Source organism: Pituophis catenifer, unplaced genomic scaffold (genome assembly GCF_029215685.1).
Source record: "Pituophis catenifer annectens isolate HBS135680 unplaced genomic scaffold, rPitCat1.0.hap2 SCAF_2, whole genome shotgun sequence".
NCBI lineage: Eukaryota > Metazoa > Chordata > Lepidosauria > Squamata > Colubridae > Pituophis > Pituophis catenifer.
This window is the reverse complement of record NW_027256882.1, coordinates 41634498-41651508: the sequence shown is the minus strand read 5'-3', so window position 1 is coordinate 41651508 and position 17011 is coordinate 41634498. Positions and strand designations below refer to the sequence as shown.

General features: G+C 47.6%; 1 non-coding gene across 1 annotated transcript; it reads left to right on the top strand.

The window, feature by feature from the left end:
• The first annotated feature begins 9665 nt into the window (after nt 1-9665).
• TRNAL-CAA (transfer RNA leucine (anticodon CAA)) lies at nt 9666-9775 on the top strand. Its single transcript has 2 exons — nt 9666-9703; nt 9730-9775. It is a non-coding gene; the product is annotated as a tRNA-Leu (tRNA).
• Nucleotides 9776-17011: the final 7236 nt, after the last annotated feature.

The window sequence follows — 17011 nt, the reverse complement described above, 5'->3', positions numbered from 1 at the left end:
TTGAAATAATTTTTTTGCCAGTTTTCCCTGTCGTTGTTATTGTTGATGTCATATCAATCAAGAGTTTGTGTTGTTTTTCTAATATTTTATCTATTCTCTCCCAAATCAGCATCCAATATTATTGCGTATTGTTATTGTGTATAGATATCAGTTTCCACTCCAATCTCATATAGTTTAGACTAGTTTGTTATCAGTTATAGTCCTTATTTAACTCTAAAATTTGTAATTGTTTAAAATATATATAGATAGATAGATAGATAGATAGATATAGATATAGATATAGATATAGATATAGATAGATAGATAGATAGATAGATAGATATAAACTCTAATCCAATTAAATATTCCTAATAGTTAATTACTCCAACACTACTACAATTTTAAAGAACTCACTTAATCGTTTAACCAATAAATAACGGGAAAAATAAAAGGGAGGGAGAACAAGAGAGCAATACAGTCTAATCAGTAATCAATTCATTAGTAAAAAATTAATGCTTTTAGTTTTCTATAATTATTCTGTTAAGACTATATATAAAATTATAAAGTTTTAAAATATAAAAGTTTTAAGATTTCTAATTATAAAATGTTACTTATGTAATTATTCCAGTTGTTTCTGTTATCTATATTTCAAGCAATGGGTTATAGTTGTCACCAGGTCCAATCACTAAGTTCAAGTATCACTATCCAGTCTTAACTCACTCAAGTTCACTCCTTATATCCTTAGTAGTTTTAAAAGATTTTAAAAGTTTTAAAAGGAGCTCTTCTTTGTTTTTATATTTTCCAATAGTCCAAAATGGCTGCCTCAGTCACAGTCAATCTGTTTTTTCTTGTCTGTCGCTCTTCACTTTGTTTTGCCCCAATAATCTTCTCCTTCAGCACAGTTCTCCGTTTTTGCTTTATCAATCCAGCCCTCCGCCCTATGTTCCTTTCCCTTCCAATAAAAAAAAAAAAGGGAGAGCTTTAAACTTACTGTTCCAAATCTTGTAAATCCGGTTTCGCTGAGTCACTCTGGCAAGTCTTATTCTTTGCCGCTTCCTCCCTCGTTACGCCACTTCTTTTTTTTTACTGCGCTTCTGGACTTTAAATCCCATCCTCTTTTGTTGGTCCCTCAAAACAATTTATAACACTCGATCTCTGCTCTCGCCGCCAAGTTTCACCGCTCTCACTCCTTCATCTTCCTGTTCTTATACGCTCGGGACGTCAGGTCTCTGGATCTGCCGAATCGGCCTCCTTCTTCTGTGTCCGAAATAAGGGCCCTCCTTGGTCCGGTGTGGGATCGCACCTCTCCACACTGCGCCTCTGAAGTCGCCCTCTTTCTCCCGGTCCTCACCCGGACCCCGAAATAAGCACTTGGCCTTATTTTCGGGGAGGTCTTATTATTTTGGTGCACGTGGAGAAAACCAGAGGAAATGGCAGGGACCAGCTGCACATGCGTTTAAATATTTTTGGGGAGGGCTTATTTTCAGGGGGGGCTTATTTTAGCACATGTGCTCAAAAGCCCGATTGGGCTTATTATCAGGGGATGTCTTATTTTCAGGGAAACAGGGTAGGATAATATATTTTAGCAAGAAGTCCTGTTCTCCTTGTAGGGTTTATAATCCATTCCTCAAACTATTGTTCTTGGGTAATTGTTCCGCATATTATCCACGTGCAACAATAATTACGAAAAAAGATAATTGTGTAACTACATCATATATCTTTACATATTTGTCACAGCTGAGATCCAGCATAAGTTTTCTTGCAATGAAAAAGCTGCTTCCCTCTGCAGAATACCCCTTCTAACAGTTAATGCCCTGCCCAGACCTCTTCCCTAAATATTCCAGAGAACCAGGGCAGCAACAAAGGTGGTGCTGAAGTTTGCAGTGGAAAGAATAAACATTTAAACACTGTTTTCTCTCCACCCAATCAATGCAGTTGTGAAATTAATTGCATTATAGGTAAGGGTGTCCAACAATTTAGTCGTTTTGAAAGGGACTATCACAACAGGTGCCAACATCACTAAACATGACTGATTCCTCAAAGCTAAGCAGGCAAGAATTTAATTACAAGTAGTCCACAAATTTAGCCATCATTGAGGTCACAATTTCAATCATAAATCATGACTCATTAAGTGGGTCATCACATTATGAACCTTTTTGAAGTGTTCTTTAAGTAAACACCATAGTTGTTAAGTAAATTCATTATTCATTATGGAGCAAATTTTGCCAGAGTAAACACCAGTTTCTGGCAAAACCATCATAAATCGTGATCATGTGACCACAGGGCACTGCAAATAGCTGTAAATGCAGGCTGGTTGTTGAACACCCAAAATATAGTGATATGACTGCAGGGCAGATGGGAATGTGAAAGTTGGAATGTCAAATCCAAGATGTAACAAGCTTTTTTGGGATTAAGCTAAGCAATCAATGAGGACTACCTGTAGTACTTGAATGGGAGATTGTCAGAAAAAGCTAAAAGTAAAAAGAAATGGTTCTTGAAAGAAGACAGTGACAAAGTCCGTATTTCAGCCAGGTAAACAACATAGGAATGTCCAATAATTGAACTGAATTGATGAAGCCTCTAACTTTATCTTATAAAGAGACTGGACAAATCCAAACCTTCATCAAGGAGATATTTATCAATTGTTACTAGATGGTGGCTATTCATTACTTCTAGGCAGTGGTGAAATGTAAAATTTGTTTCTACCGGTTCTGTGGGTGTGGCTTGGTGGGTGGTAATGTGACTGAGTGGGTGTGGCCAACTTTTTTTTTTTTACTTTAAAACCATTTTTTCTACAACCTGTTCGGCCCAAGAAGTTGTAAAAAAAATGCTTTTAAAAGTCTCTTGACGATCCCAGCTGAGCCGCGCGATCATCAGAGGCTTTTTTTTTTCAAAACAAGAGGTTGTAGAAAAAATGCTTTTAAAAATTAAAAAAAAAGCCTCTGAATCATGCGGCTCAGCTGGGTATGGGGAGGGGAGCCCAGGAATTTTTGCTACCGGTTCTCCGGACCACCCGCCTCCATCGTTACTGGATCAGGTGATCTGATCCGAACCAGGAGCATTTCACCCCTGCCTCTAGGACCGTGATGGCGAACTTATGGCATGCATGCCAGAAGTGGCACGCTGAGCCATTGCACGGCCCGGTCTGGACCAGCAGCCGGTGAGGGCGGGGTGGTAGTGGTGGGCTGCCTGCACAGATGACCCCATGGGGTGGTCTCCTCCCTGCTGGGAGCTGCCCTTCCCAGGCTGGTGGCAGCGCTCTCGGCACTGCCATGCGCCCACCGGGGAAGCTCCAAACGCGCGGCTTGCCTGGGCTCCTTCCCGCTGGGAGCCACTGTTCCCTGGCTGATGGCCGTGCTCTTGGTCCCACAGAGGAAGCTTTGAATTCATGGCTTGCCTGGGCTCCTTCCCACTGGGAGCTGCAGGCCGAGCAGGTGGGGACGGGGACTGGCTGCACCCACCGCCACCTAAGCGGGGCATCCCGGATGCGGGTGCTGCGCTCAGCGCTTCCTTGACACCTGCTTGTCGCCACTGCCGCTGCGTCTTCCCTGCTTCCCCAGCTCCTCTTCTCTAAGTGAGCGCTTGGCAGCCGGGAAAACCAGGAGCCACCACTTTCGCCCTGCTCGTCCCCGCAGTTCTGCTCAGCTCAAGTTCATGGAAATCATGTGGCGGCCCTTGAAACTTTAGGAGGGAATTGGCTCCGAGACCGGGAGGCAGTCTTTGGTGGAGCCAGCCCGATGGAGAACTGAAAAGAGAGAGGCTTTTCCCTTCTTCCGACACGCTCATGGGGTTTGGGGTGGCTCCTGTTACATACAAATGCCTAACACTGTGTACCCATGGCAGGGCAAGGGTTAACACCATCCATCCCACCCAGCCCTTCCCGTGCCCCCTCCTCACCTTGACTCCGCCTCCCAGGTATATAAGGCAATGTCCAGGAGTCCAAGCACATTCCAGAGGTTCTCCTGTAAGAGTAAATAAGATGTGAATAAATGCTTTTTGAATTAAACTTATCCTGCGTTGGAGTTATTGGGCTGGATCCTTGGAAACACGCCACAGCTCCAGAGCTGGAATTCACTTGGCTGATGATCAGGCAACTCCAGAGCTTCCTGCTAAACGTGTTCATTCTCATCTATCTTCTTTCCCTGTTTAAAAGAGCCGCACTTGTAGGGGGGAGAGTCTGACTAAAGAGCTGTGCTTGCGGAGAACAGGAGGCAGGAGAGAACTTTTAAGTTCGGTCACCTCCTGTCACTGCTCTAGGAGGTAGGAAAAAGCTTGTATTAACTATTAGCAATTAGGAAACAACAGCTGTTCATTTTTGCCCAACCTTGCAAGCTTCCTGGTTGTATCTGGTTGCCTACTATATGCTGCAGTTTGCTGAATTAAATGAGCCCTTAGTGTCCTCCAGCATGGGCTTTCTTACTCCAAATGGTACACCACTCAGGAAATGCAACATCGGGTGGAAAAGAAGCAAGGTCCTGAACTTTTTGCATTTTCCACATTATTGCAGCAGATGTTAGTTCTTGAAAGTGTATGCTAACAATATATGCTTTAGTCTTTACTTTCAGAGTCTTCTTAGTTGCTTTTACTAAGCATATTGAAAAACCATTAAAACCAGGGTTGGACCAATATAACCATACCCACTTCATTCATACCCCCAAATTCATCTTTTTAAAATCTGGAGAAAACTATTCTAAAACATTGTGGCACATTTAATTTAATCAATAGGTCCACTGTCCAGTTCTGGTGTTTGATGGAGAGAAGGATTGGTCTTTGTCATGACCAGTGGTGGATTCTTACCGGTTCACTCCGGATCCTGCGAACTGGTAGTAGCGATGGGGGGAGGCTTCGCCCACCCGCCTGGACGTCATCACGGATGCACTGCGCATGCGCAGAAGCACCGCACACGAGCTAAGCAAGCAAGCAAGCGCGCTCCCATTATGAACTGGTAGCAAAGATAAGTGGAACCCACCACTGGTCATGACCCTACTTGTACTTAACCCAGACACAACCTTCCCTGTCAACATTTTTTTTTCCTGCTAAGACCCCAAATGGGGTTCTTGGTGGTTTCTGAGCTTGGTTGTTTTCTTGCAGACATTTCATTACCCAAGTAGGTAACATTATCAGTGCTATCACTTGTGGAGGAGGATGTTACCTAGTTGGATAATAATAATAGTTATTATTAACTATAGGCCAATCACCTGTTTGCCAACAACATACAAGCTTCTTACTGGTATCATTGCAAACCAAATCTATGGATACCTGGAAAGAAATAACTTGCTTCCTGTAGAACAGAAAGGATGCTGCAAAAACTCAAGAGGAACAAAGGATCAATTGCTGATTGACAAGCTAATCCTAAAGAACTCAAAGAAAAGACGAACCAACCTGTTCATGGCTTGGATAGACTATAAGAAAGCGTTTGATTCAGTTCCCCATAGCTGGATCAAGAAATGCCTGGAAATCTTAGGCATCAGCAGCAACATACAAAAATTAATGGAATCTTCAATGAACCTCTGGAAAACGAAACTTATGGCTAATGAAGAAGAACTGGGTGAAGTTGAAATTAAACAAGGCATTTTCCAGGGCAATTCCCTTTCACCCCTACTTTTTATACTCTCAATGCTACCACTGATAATCATTTTGAAAAAGATGAACTGTGAATACGAACTTGCAAAGAAAGGACTGAAAATCTCGCACTTGATGTACATGGATGATTTGAAGCTGTTTGGTAAAACAAAAGCCGAACTGAATTTATTAATTGAAAACACAAAAGAATTCAGCCAAGACATCGGTATGCAGTTTGGAATTGACAAATGTGAAACAATAGCAACCAAAGCAGGCAAGATCATAGAAGAGGATGGAATAGAACTAGAGAATGAAGAAATGATAAAGGCAGTAAAATCAGAAGAAGGCTACAAGTACTTGGGGATTTTAGAAGCCTCTGACTTAATGCATAATAAAGTCAAGGAATCAACTTCAGCCAAGTACATTCGGCGAATTCGTAAGATATTAATGTCCAAGCTGAGTGGAGGAAACATCATAAAAGCCATAAATACCTGGGCTATACCTGTGATTAGATACTCTGCAGGAATAATTGACTGGACCCAGATGGAGTTAGACAATTTGGACAGAAAAACAAGGAAGCTTATGACAATGAATCATGCCTTGCACCCTAAAAGTTATGTTGAGCGATTATATTTACCAAGAGCAGAGGGTGGTCGAGGACTCCTACAAGTAAAGCAGACCTTGGAAGAAGAAAAACACAGCTTGAATGATTACATCCAGAAAAGTGAAGAACCAATGATTAAGGAAGTAAATAAAGGAGGCCTTTTAAAGACAACTAAAACAAAAGCAGAATATAAGAAAGAAGTAATTGAGCAGCGAGCTGAAAATTGGAAAAGCAAAGCTCTACATGGCCAATACTTGAAAAGTATTGAAGGCAAAGCTGACCAGAAACTAACTTGGAACTGGTTAAGATCAGGAGTACTGAAAAAAGAAACAGAAAGCTTTATTTTGGCAGCTCAGGAACAAGCCCTAGCCACAAACTGCATGAAGGCAAAAATTCAACATGTTACCACCAACAGCAAATCCCGCCTCTGCAATGAGAAAGATGAGACAGTTGACCACCTGATCAGTGGGTGCAGCAAAATTTCACAAACTGACTACCTACAACGCCATGACCGTGTTGCTAAGATCATTCACTGGAAATTGTGCCAGAAGTTTGGATTTGAGTACAGCAAAAACCACTGGGAACATCAGGTTGAGAAAGTTTTAGAGAATGAGAAACTCAAGATCTTGTGGGACTTCAGGATTCAGACTGACAGGCACTTGGTCCACAACACACCTGACATAACAATAGTTGAAAAGAAAAAAGTATGGTTCATTGACATTGCAATACCTGGTGATGCACGGATTGAAGATAAGCAGCAAGAAAAAATCACAAAGTACCGGGACTTGCAAATTGAAGTTGAGCGACTGTGGAAAAAGAAATTGTGTGTTGTCCCGATTGTAATTGGAGCCCTTGGAGCAATACCCAAAGGGCTACCCCGCTATTTAGAAATTCTAAATTTGCCAGACTTGAACATTTTGACTCTACAAAAAACCACCTTACTCAGAACAGCTTACATCCTCCGATGATACCTTAACAGTTCCTAGGTCCTTGGTTAGGATTCGAGCTGCTGAGCTATTAACCAGCCTCAAAGGCTGTGAATCTAACTAAAGATTAAATAATAATAATAATAATAATAATAATAATAATAATAATAATAATAATAATAATAATAATAATTTTATTTCTATACCACCCCTCTCCCGAAGGACTTGGGGTGGTGTACAGCCTATTAAAACAAAAAATATACAAATATCAAAATTTAAAATTATTAAAAATATTACACAATTTCGGCCCAGATTAAAACCCCCAATTTAAAACGCCCAATTTAAAATAATTACATAGTTAGCCCTGCCTGGCGAAACACTAGGGTCTTAAGGGCACAGCAAAAACACACGGAGGTCGGAGATCTTGCGTATTTCCGAGGGCAGTTCATTCCAAAGGGCAGGAGCTATCACAGAGAAGGCTCTCCCCCTGGGTGTCGCCAGCCGACATTGCTTGGCCGACGGCACCCTGAGGAGTCCCTCTCTGTGGAGCAGTAGCCTCCCAGAGGTGAGTCCCTGAGGAGTCCCTCTCTGTGGAGCAATAGCCTCCCAGAGGTGGGAGGCTATTGGTGGCAGAAGTCGGTCTCGCAAGTACCCGGGTCCTAAGCCATGGAGCGCTTTAAAGGTGGTAACCAACACCTTGAATTGCACCTGGAAGACCACTGGGAGCCAGTGCAGCTCGCGCAGGAGAGGTGTCACATGGGTGCAACGAGTCATGCCCATAACCATCCGTGCGACCGCATTCTGGACCAGTTGGAGCCTCCGAGTGCTCAAGGGGAGCCCCATGTAGAGAGCATTACAGTAGTCCAGTTGTGAGGTGACAAGGGCATGAGTGACCGTGTGCAAGGCGTCCCAATCCAGAAAGGGCCGCAACTGGCATACCAGGCGAACCTGATAAAAAGCCCCCCTGGCCACGGCAGTCATATGCTCTTCTAAAGACCGCCGTGCATCCAGGAGGACACCCAGATTGCGAGCCCTCTCTGTGGGGGCCAAAGATTCATCCCCAATAGTCAGCGATGGCACCAGCTGACTATACCGGGACGCCGGGAGCCACAGCCACTCGGTCTTGGAAGGGTTGAGGGGATAATGGAATGTTTGCAAGGAAACAATCAAACTCAAAGAGCTCCAAAGACCCCATAGTTCAACCCCAAGCTACAAATATTCTCTTCTATAAGTCCCCATGACATGACCTTCCCCTAACTCATGAGAGGGACACCCTCAAGTCACCCATAGCTGTACTAATGCTGACATGGCCTTTTCCTCTTATCTCACATCTCAAGAAAGATGGAAACCAGTGCTAAATTTCCTCACCCATTTCCTTAGAAAACAGAGATTACGATCACTTTTTTAAAAAAGGACTCTTATCAGGAAAAAGATTGGCAATGAGGACATTCAAGGCTGTGTGTGGCTATAATTTCAAGTCCTGGGAAGAATGACGCCACAAGTATTAATGTAGAGCAGCATTTATTTTTCCCCCAGAAACCCTTCCCACTTTTAAAAATGATGGAGGACCCCAAAAGAACCCTTGTGTACGTGTGTTATATTTATCAATGTTTACTGTTACAGTTTATGTTCATCTGCAGGGCGATTCATCCCTTGAAAAGTGGACGTACTTTTTCAAGAAAGAGCCAGCTCCGAGTTTACTGAAACTGTTCCAGTATTGTGCATCAATTCCGGTATCAAATGCAAACGCTGAACGTATTTTCAGCATCATGGGAAATTTGTGGACTGACAAACGTAATCGACTGCTTGTACCATCAGTTCGAAGTGAACTTTGTATATTTTTTAATATTTCTCAACATTGTACTGAAATTAAAGAATTATTCCTTAAACACAAAGAATTGATCAAAGCTGCACAGTCAAATAAAAAATACACATGACAGCAAAGTGAAATGTAATTTAATATTTTACATATTATTATAATATATTTGATGTTTTGAATTTTAAGTAAAGTTTCAAAGTGATTATTTTAATCGTGTTAAAATGTTTGTAAGAAAATATATAATTTAATTGTAATTTTTTTAAAAATTTTTACTACTTAACACCCCCCCCCCCCGCTTGTCCGCTATTTTTTGGAAGCAGACCTGGCAACCCTATTTACTGTATTAAAAATTAAAATTGCCACCTTTAGAGAAATTGCATTGTGTAAAAACAATAATATTAAATCATTAGTTATTAACTTAAATAAAACCGTACAACCTGTATTTTTAAACAATACTAATCATAAGAAGAGCGGCTTTGTTCTACATTGTTGCAAATATCTTCAATACCTGACAAATAATTTTGATTTTGCAATTATATCTAACTGAGTAAGAGGAAAGAGCGGTTAGCCAGACCCCACGTTTCCCCCCTTTTGTTCACAAGGAAGTGTGACTGGGTTTGGTTTGTGATCATAGATGCTGCCCATTTTTTTCCCCGTAACATCCAAAAGGCGACGCCTTGTAACAAGGAAGGGGAGCGCCTCCAAATTACGGGACACAAATGAATTAGCATGGGAACAATTAGGTAACTACTTTCAGAAGCCTATTTCCCCAGATGTCAGGATGGCCGAGTGGTCTAAGGCGCCAGACTCAAGGATCGTTTCTTTCCCAGTGTTGGGTGTTCTGGTCTCTGAATGGAGGCGTGGGTTCAAATCCCACTTCTGACATAAACCTTTTTTCCTCCCTACCCCAAATCTCTACCTTTCAGGGTTCGCTATAAACTTCTGCAGCAAACGCCAGGAACGACCAGGCCCATTTCCCCTCTTCCCAGCGGAAATTTTTAACATTAAAATCTCAAATGTCTCTCCCCAGCCTCAACTTCCTCGCAAGCGCCATTGCGCAGGTGACAATACAGCAGCCTCTCCATTTCCAAAGAAAGCTACAGGATTTATATTGCCCGATCACACCCGCAGACTGTTGCTCTCTTTTATTTAGCAAACAGCTCGAACACAAAGCAACACTCGATTTAGGAAAAACGGGAGCCAAAGAAAGCCAGCAGCCCTGCAGATATCGCAGCTGAACCTCTCATTCCGGCGAGAGTTGATTTAACAAGCTGTAAATTCACTGTCTCAAGTGGGGGGGGGAGCGGGAGGGGGCAGGTAATCCGGAGGCAGTTCTATTGGCCATTTGGTCCCCTAACATGGATGGTTGAGTGAGCTTTGATACCTTCTTTTCCAAAGAGAGAGAAAAGGTGGATTCAGGATTTAGGATATTTTTGAACCAAAATAAGATAACGAACCAGTTATCCAGTGCATGGCAACCAAAGGTGTTAGATCAGGCTCAGGAAAAGAAGACGTGACCACCGTGGTCCATTCAGTACTTTATTGTAAGCAGAATAAGACTAGCCGCTGCGCTGCCGGAGCTCTCCTTTTAAACTCTCCCGGCAGTCGCACCGCCCAGAGACAGCGATTTGAATTTCCCGCCGGAGGATTAGCCAATCCCCAGCGGATGTCCTTATAAGGACATAACACTCCTCCCCTCCTAGTTAGCAAACTGTCAGTCAATGTCAATAAAAGTCACGTAATCGCGCAGGTACACCGGACGACTGATCGTCCTAGTTGACCTGCGCAGTCTCACTTGCTCTTCGCTGCTGACTCGGACGGACGGGGCTCCCAGGGTCCGCGGCTGATGTTATGTAATGCCAGGTCGGTGGTTAATAAGGCCCCCCTCATCTGTGATCTTATTTCGGAGGGGGGTGCAGACCTGGCAGGTATTACGGAGACCTGGTTGGGCCAAGAGGGGGGGGGTCCCCCTCGTAGAGATGTGCCCGCCAGGTTTCCGTGCATTTCATCAGCCAAGGGCCCAGGGGAGGGGTGGGGGAGTGGCGGTGATCATTAGGGAGAGTCTTTGTCCGAGGGAGACCACTGTTCCTCAGATAGCCGGATGTGAGTCCCTTTGTGTGAAGTGGGGCCGTGCGGTGCAGATGGGTTTGCTGACTACGTACCTGGCTCCCTGCCACGTGGCAGCGACCCTGCCCGAGCTACTCGATGTCATTGCCGGGGTGGCGGTCGATACCCCCAGACTTATTGTCATGGGGGATTTCAACCTCCCATCCGCAGGTGAGGCGTCAGAGGTGGCTCGGGAGTTCATGGCTTCCATGACGGCCTTGGACCTGACCCAGTTAGTTCAAGGCCCCACTCACATAGGGGGACACACTCTGGACCTGATTTTTATCTCTGGTCAGTGGTTGAATGATCTTGGTAGAGGGGAACTAGATATTAAACCCTTGTCATGGACAGATCATTCACTCCTTCAACTAGACTTTCCTACCGCCTGCCCCCACCGCAGGGAGACGGAACCGACCAGATGGTTCCGTCCCAGGCGCCTGATGGATCCCGAAAGGTTCCTGACGGAGCTTGGGCCGTTTCCTGAGACTCTAACACACGACTCGACTGAAGAGCTGGTGGCCGCCTGGGAAAGGGCGGCCGCCGGAGCTTTGGATCGCGTCGTGCCTTTGCGGCCTCTGACCCGATGCCGATCTCAATTAGCTCCTTGGTTCTCTGAGGAGCTGAGAGAGATGAAGCGTCGGAAAAGACGCCTAGAGAGCATTTGGAGGACTAGTCAATCCGATTCCGACCGGACACAGGTGAGGTCCTATATCAAGACCTACCTAGTGGCGATAAAAGCGGCAAAATCTAACCATTTTTCCGCTCTTATCGCATCTGCAGAGAACCGCCCAGCCGCCCTGTTTAGGGTGACCCACTCCCTTCTTCGGGGGGGAGTGCGGGAAGATCCCTTGCAGGGTCGTGCTGAGGATTTTGTGCAATTCCTGCACGATAAAGTCGCTCGGATTCGGGATGGCTTGGACTCCGATTGGATGAGTCCACGGGAGGAGACCGGGGCAGGCCTTGAGAATGTTATCTGGGAGGAGTTTGATCCTGTGACTCCCGAGGATGTGGACAGGGTTCTGGGTAAGATTAGTGCCGCCACGTGTTTATTGGACCCGTGTCCCTCCTGGTTGGTACTGGCCTCCCGGGAGGTTACACGAGGCTGGCTCCAGGGGATTATAGGTGCTTCTTTGGGTGAGGGTGCCTTTCCTGCTGCCTTGAAAGAGGCGGTAGTGAGGCCCCTCCTCAAGAAGCCTTCCCTGGACCCGGCTGAATTAGCCAACTATCGTCCAGTCTCCAACCTTCGTTTTGTGGCGAAGGTTGTTGAGAGCGTGGTGGCACGACAACTTCCCCGGCACCTGGATGAAGCTATCTATCTAGACCCGTACCAGTCGGGCTTCAGGCAGGGGTACAGCACAGAAACGGCATTGGTCGCGTTGGTGGATGATCTCTGGAGGGCTCGGGACAGGGGTTGTTCCTCTGTCCTAGTCCTATTAGATCTCTCAGCGGCTTTTGATACCATCGACCATGGTATCATGCTGCAGCGGTTGAGGGGGTTAGGAATAGGGGGCACCGTTTTGCGGTGGTTCTCCTCCTTCCTCTCCGACCGCTCGCAGTTCGTGTTGGCAGGGGGGCAGAGGTCGACCTCGAGGCGTCTCGCATGGGGAGTGCCGCAAGGGTCGGTCCTCTCGCCCCTCCTGTTCAACATTTATGTGAAGCCGCTGGGTGAGATCATCCGTGGTTTTGGAGTGAAGTGTCATCTGTACGCTGACGATACCCAGCTGTACATCTCCACCCCAGACCACCCCAACGATGCCCTTGATGTGATGTCCCGCTGCCTGGAGGCCGTGCGGGCCTGGATGGGGAGGAACAGGCTCAGACTCAACCCCTCCAAGACCGAGTGGCTGTGGCTCCCGGCGCCCCGATATAGTCAGCAGGTGCCATCGCTGACTATTGGGGGTGAATCTTTGCCCCCCACGGAGAGGGCTCGCAATCTGGGTGTCCTCCTGGATGCACGGCTGTCTTTAGAAGAGCATATGACGGCCGTGGCCAGGGGGGCCTTTTATCAGGTTCGCCTGATTCGCCAGTTGCAGCCCTTTCTGGATCGGGACGCCCTGCGCACGGTCACTCATGCCCTTGTTACTTCCCGGTTGGACTATTGTAATGCTCTCTACATGGGGCTCCCCTTGAAGAGCACTCGGAAGCTCCAGCTGGTCCAGAATGCGGCCGCGCGGGTGGTTATGGGCGCAACCCGTTATGCCCATGTGACATCCCTCCTGCGCGAGCTGCACTGGCTCCCGGTGGTCTTCCGGGTGCGATTCAAGGTGTTGGTTACCACCTTTAAAGCGCTCCATGGCATAGGACCCGGGTACCTCCGAGACCGTCTTCTGCCACCAATAGCCTCCCACCGACCAGTTCGTTCCCACAGAGAGGGTCTCCTCAGGGTGCCGTCAGCCAAGTTATGTCGGCTGGCGACGCCCAGGGGGAGGGCCTTCTCTGTGGGAGCCCCAGCCCTGTGGAATGAACTGCCCCCGGAAATTCGTAAGATATCTGACCTCCGGGTGTTTCGCTGCGCATTGAAGACCCTGTTGTTCCGCCAGGCCGGACTATCAATGCAATAGTTTTAAATTGGGGTATTTAAATTTATTGGGGTTTTAAATTTGAGCCATTTATTTAATTATTTTAAATTTTATATCATTGTTTTGTTTGTGTTTTTAAATAGGCTGTACACCGCCCTGAGTCCTTCGGGAGAAGGGCGGTATAGAAATAAAATTATTATTATTATTATTATTATTATATCTCTCAGCTCCCTCTCTGGACCCGGACTGGGCTCAGCCGTTGAGGGTGTGGGGCCCACCCCTGCACCTCCGGTCGGGCTTTGAAAGTCTGACTGCTGGTTATGCTGGTCTTCTTTCCGCCCTGGGCATTGGTTGTCTCGCTGTGGCTGCTCGGCGCGGATTGGTGGGAGACTTCTGAATCCCGGTAAGTCTCTGTTGTTTCCTTCCACCTTTCCGGCCGCCTGGGTTCCGCAGTCCGGTTGGGGCTCTGGTCCTCGTTGTCATGGTTGTGTCTTGTGTTGATGACCTTGGGTCTTGGCCGACTGTGGTCATTGTTGTTCTTGTTGCTCGTGTTGGTCGACCTCGCCGGGCTGGTGCAGGCCTCCCTGGTCTGGGTGGCCGAGGCTCTCCTTGCTGGGGAGGTGTCGGCCTACCTTGCTGGGATGGCAGTGACTGTCCTTGTCGGGGTGTTGCGGAACTGTCTCACTGGGGTGGTGGAGGTCTCCCTCACCGGGGTGGCACTGGCCGACCTCGCCGGAGCGTTGCAGAACTCCCTCCCTCAAGTGTCCCCGGTCTACTGGCAGACGGTGGCAGAGGTCCCCTTTGCCGGGGTGGTGCAGGCCAACCTCGCCCGAATGTTGTGGGGTTCCCTCTCCCGGTTGTCCCCGGTCTACTGTCTTATTGTGGTGGTGGTCTTCCTCGCAGTGGGCTTGACTGTCGCCCCCGCTGGGGTTCACCCCCGTCAAGAAGTCGCCGGTCTACTCCTTGAGATCGTCGCTGTCGTTGTTGGTTGGATTGCCGCCAGCCCACCTTGACGGGGTGTCGCAGGTCTGCCTCAGTGGGGTGTGGTAGGCCTACCTTGTCGGGGTGTTGCAGGCCCTCGCTGTGGTATTGCAGGTCTACCTTGCCAGGGTGTTGCTGGTCTACCTCGCCGGGGTGTTGCAGGTCTACCTCACCGGGGTAGTGCAGGTCTACCTCGCCGGGGTGTTGCAGGTCTACCTCGTCAGGTTGGCTTTGTCCTACTTCCCTCCACCTTTTCCGGAGCTGGTCGATGTGATGTCTACAGACTTGTCCATCTTCCAGCTCCACTCTGTAGGATTTTGGGCCGGTTGTGCTCTCTATCTTCCCCTTTAGCCACTTTGGAGAGCCATGGAAGTTCAGAGCGAAAATCGGATCTCCTGTGGTGAAGGCGCGAAGTGGGTGGCTGGCAGTTGCTGTCACCTCAGGGTTATACTGTGGGTGTAGCCGGTCCAAGGGTGACCTTAGTCTTCTGCCCATCAACAGTTCAGCTGGGCTCTTGCGGGTGGTGGCATGCGGCGTGATGTGTTGGGTGAGGAGGAAGTTATCGATTCTTTCCTGCCAGTCGCCCGTGCCCATCTTGGTGAGTGCTTCCTTAGTGAGCCTCACCATTCTCTCTACCTGCCCATTTCCAGCTGGTCTGTAGGGTGCTGAGAGGGCATGACGGATGCCCAGTCCAGCCAGGAACTCCTCCATGGGTTTGGATGTAAGTTGGGGCCCGTTGTCAGAAACTAATACATCCGGCAGCCCGTGTGTTGTGAATAGGTGCCGGAGCACCCTGATAGTTGCTTCGGAAGTGGTAGATGCCATGGGGATGACCTCTAGCCACTTTGAGAAAGCGTCCACGACCACTAGGAGGCACTTCCCTTGCATCGGACCCGCGAAGTCAATGTGTACCCTCGCCCAGGGGCTGCTCGGTGTCTCCCACTCCGACGGTTGGGCTTGGGCAGGGGCGGGACGTACCTCTTGGCACGGGTCACATCTGGATACCCATTCTTCGATGTCTTTGTCCAGGGATGGCCACCAGATGTAACTCCGTGCCAGCCCTTTCATTCGGACGATGCCAGGATGTCCGTTTTGGAGGGTTTCCAGCATCTTCCATTGCAGGGTGCTGGGAATCAGCACTTGGTCTCCCCATAGAATACAGCCTTTCATCGTGGACAGCTCCTGCTGCTTCCGTTCGAATGGGCTGAATTTCTCTGCTGCCTTTTCTGTTGGCCAGCCTTGCAGGACCCAGGATCTGGCTTGCTTGAGTATTGGGTCATTTTGGGTATGGGCTGCCACGTCTGCAGATGTGACTGGGTAGTTTCTGTCGGCGTCGATGTGGAAGAGGCTGAGGGTGGGTGCTGGGTCTTCCACTGGGTCTTTGGATGGACATCTGTTTAGCGGGTCTGCCTATGGACTTGCCGGGTTTGTGAATCAGTCTGTAGGAATATCTGGCTAAGAAGATTGCCCATCTAGTCATTCTGGGTGACATGAATGTTGGGGTGGGTTTGTCCCCTGCAAGTAGTCCCAGCAACGGCTTGTGATCGGTAACTATGGTGAAGTTCCTGCTGTAAAGGTATTCGTGGAAGCGCTTGGTGCCTGCAACGATGGCCAATGCTTCCTTGTCCAGCTGGCTGTAGTTTCTTAATGCGCTGGACATGGTCTTCGAGAAGTAGGTTATGGGAGCTTCCGAGCCGTTTGGTAGTTCATGGCTGAGAGCAGCTCCGACCCCGTAGGGTGAAGCATTGCAGGTCAGACGAAGGGGGAGCGTCTCATGGTACTGCATGAGTACGCTGTCCGAGGAGAGAAGTCTTTTAATTGCTCGGAATGCTGCTTCCTCCTCTTCCTCCCATTTCCAGGAAACTGCTTTCCCCAGCAGGCGATGGAGTGGCTCCGCGGTCGTGGCTTTCTGTTTTAGGAATACACTATAAAAATTGAGTAATCCTAAGAAAGCCTGAAGCTCCGCTTTGTTTTTTGTATATGTGTATGCCCGTGCCATCAATGAGATAGCCCAGGAACTCTACCTCCTGGACTCCGATGATGCACTTATCTCTCCGGACTTGCAGACCCTTCCCCTTGAACCGCTGTAGGACCTGCCTGAGCCGTTCAATTAGTTGAGCCTTTGAGTCCCCTGAGATCAAAACGTCATCAAAGTATGGCACCACCCCTGGAATGCCTTGGAGAAGGCGTTCCATCATTGATTGAAATATGCCTGGGGCTGCGCTGACTCCAAATTGGAGGTGGTTACATTTAAATGCACCCCTGTGGGTGACAATGGTTTGTGCCTCCACTGTTTTTTCATCCACTGGCAGTTGCTGGTAAGCCTGGGCCAGGTCCAGTTTGGCAAATATTGACCCACTCCCGAGTGAATGCAACAGATGTTGCACCACTGGAACTGGGTATGCGCTCTGTTATAAAGCCTTGTTAATTGAACATTTATAATCAGCACAGATGCGCACAGATCCATCATGCTTCATTGGGGTCACAATGGGGGTCTCCCATGTCGCATGATCGA